This window comes from Carlito syrichta, unplaced genomic scaffold (genome assembly GCF_000164805.1).
Source record: "Carlito syrichta isolate Samal-C Ts95f unplaced genomic scaffold, Tarsius_syrichta-2.0.1 Scaffold123509, whole genome shotgun sequence".
Classification (NCBI taxonomy): Eukaryota; Metazoa; Chordata; class Mammalia; order Primates; family Tarsiidae; genus Carlito; species Carlito syrichta.
In genome coordinates this window covers 42,246-45,436 of record NW_007067605.1, presented here as the reverse complement: position 1 = coordinate 45,436, position 3,191 = coordinate 42,246, and positions in this window count along the sequence as shown.

Below are 3,191 nucleotides of genomic sequence, written 5' to 3'. Positions count from 1 at the left end.
ATTCAGGTCCACTTATGAGTGAGAACATGTGATACTCAGATCTTTGTTTCTGTGAGAGATCACTCAGTATTATAAACTCTAGTTCCATCCAAGTTGCTGCGAAATTCATGATTTTGTTCTTTTTTATGGCTGCGTAGTATTCCATCATGTATATGTACCACATTTTTTTAATCCAGTCCTCTTTTGATGGACAGCATGGTTGGTTCCAGGTTCTTGCTATTGTGAACAATGCTGTGATAAACATACATGTGCAGGTATCTTTTTGATAGAGTGTTTTTTGTTCTTCAGGGTATATTCCCAGTAGGGGGATTGCGGAGTCATATGGGAGGTTGATATTTAGAGCTTTTAGGAATTGCCACACTGCTTTCCACAGAGGTTGCACTAGTTTACACTCCCACCAACAATGTAGTAGTGTTCCCTTTTCACCACATCCTCTCCAGCATCTGTTATTTTTTGAGTTATTGATAATGACCATTCTGACTGGAGTTAGGTGGTATCTCAGTGTAGTTTTAATTTGCATCTCCTTAATGATTAATGAGGTTGAACATTTCTTCATGTGTCTGTTGGTCACTCGTATGTCTTCTTTTGACAAGTGTCTGTTCATATATTTTGCCCAGTTTGTAATGGGGTTGCTTGTTTTTTTCTCTTCAGCATGTTTGAGTTCCTTGTAGATCCAAGATGTTAGGCCTTGGCAAAATCTCAGGGTATAAAATAAATGTGCAAAAGACAATTGCATTTCTTTACACCAACAATAAACAAACAGAAACCCAAATAAAAAGCACAATCCCATTCACAATAGTCACAAAAAAATTGAAATACCTTAGCATCTTCCTAACCAGAGACGTGAAAGTCCTTTACAATGAAAACTACAAAACACTGCTCAAAGAAATCAGAGATGACACAAACAAGTGGAAAAATATCCCATACTCATGGATCGGAAGAATCAACATTGTATAGACATCTATCTTACCTAAGGCAATCTAAAGATTTAATGCAATATCCATCAAATTACCAGCAACATTCTTCTCAGAGCTAGAAAAAACAATACAGGAATTCATATGGAAACACAAACAACCAAGAATACCCAGAACAATCCTCAGCAAAAAAAAAAAACAAAAAACCAAAGCAAGAGGTATCACATTACCAGACTTCAAACTTTACTGTAAAGCTACAATAATCAAAACAGCTTGGTATTGGTACAGGAACAGGCATATAGACCAATAGAATAGAATTGAGATTCCAGAAGCAAAACCTGAATTTCTCAACCAACTTGTCTTCGACAAAGCCTCCACCACCTACCGCAGGGGAGAAGAGAACCTATTCAGTAAATGGTGCTGGGAAAACTGGCTGACCACATGCAGAAGATTCAAACAAGACCCCTATCTACCCCCATACACAAAAATTAACTCTAAATGGATCAGAGACCTAAATGTAAAACCTCAAACCATAAGAACCTTAGAAAATGCAGAACACTCCCCTATGGAAATTGGAACTGGCATCCAATTCCCCCAAAACGCACGGGCCATAAGAGATAAGATAGACAAGTGGGACCTCATTAAACTGACAAGCTTCTGCAAAGCCAAAGAAATCATCAAGAGAGCAGGGAGACAGCCCACAGACTGGGAAACAGTATTTGCCAACTCCATGTCTGACAATTTTTCCCCCCTAATTCTGTGAAGAATGACATTGGATCTGTAGATTGCTTTGTGCAGTATAGTTATTTTAACAATATTAGTTCTTACGATCCATGAGCACAGGATGTCCTTCCATTTGTTTGTCATCTATAATTTATTTCATCAGAGTTTTGTAGTAATCCTTGTAGAGCTCTTTTGCCTCCTTGGTTAAATATATTCCTAGGTATTTAACATACTTTTTGAAGCTATGATGAATGGGATTGCCTTCTTGATTTGGTTCTCTCAGCTCGATCATTATTGGTGTATAGAAATGCTACTGAGTTTTGTACATTGATTTTGTGTCTTGAAACTTTACTGAATGCATTTACCAAATCTAAGGGGTTTTTTTTGGTGGCGCCTGGAGGGTTTTCTAGATATAAGATCCTATCATTGGTGAACAGGAGTAATTTGATTTCTTCTTTTCCAATTTGGATGCCTTTTGTTTTGTCTCTTCCAGGATTGCTCTGGCTAAGACTTCCAGTACTATGTTGAATAAGAGTGGCATCCCCACTTCTTTATTCCAGAACATTTTTTATCATCCCCCAAAAGAAATCCATACCTATTGCAAGTAACTCCCATTTTTCTCCTCCCTGCCGCTCCTAACAGCCATCAATCTACTTTGTCTGTTGGATTTGCCTGTTTTGGAAAAATGGAATTATACATTATGTGGCCTCTCGTGGCTGATTTCTTTCACTTGATGTAATGTCTTGAAGACTTATCCGTGTTGTAGTAAGTGTCAGCACTTTCTTCCTTTTGACTGCTGAATAACATTCCATTGAATGGACATATGACATTTATTTGTACATCCATCAGTTGATGAACATCTGAGTTGTTTCCACTCTTTGGTTATCACGAATAATGCTGCTATGAACACGCCTGCACAAGTTTTGGGTAAACATGCTTTTGTTTCTCTTGGGTTTACACACAAAAGCGGGACAGCCAGGGCATATGGTAATTCTGTACCTAAGTTCTGAGCTACATCAAACTTTCCTATGTCAAACTGTTTTCCATGACAGCTGTACCATTTCGCATCCCCACCAGTCATGCATGAAGGTTCACATTTCTTCACGTCTTCACTAATGCTTATCGTGTTCCATCAAAATAAATTACAGCCGCCCTAGTGCATGTGAAGTGGTTCCAGTTTGCGTTTCCCTGCTGCCTAATGATGTTGAGATATTTTCATATGCTCCTTATATCTATGCCAGGCCTACTTTTGTATCTTCTTTGAGGAAATGTCTGTTCAAGTCTCCGTCCATTTTCATTTAGGTTACTTACACTTTCATTGTTGCACTTTAAGAGTTCTTTATGGCCGGGCTCAGCCTATGATCCCAGCACTCTGGGAGGCCGGGGCAAGTGGACTGCCTGAGCCCACAGGTTCAAGATCAGCCTGCACCACTTGGTGAGATTTTGTCTCTACATTAGATCAAAAATTAGCCGGGCGTGGTAGCGCGCAGCCGCAGTTCCAGCTACTCGGAAGGCTGAGGCGGAAGGATCGCCGGAGCCCAGCAGGTCAACACT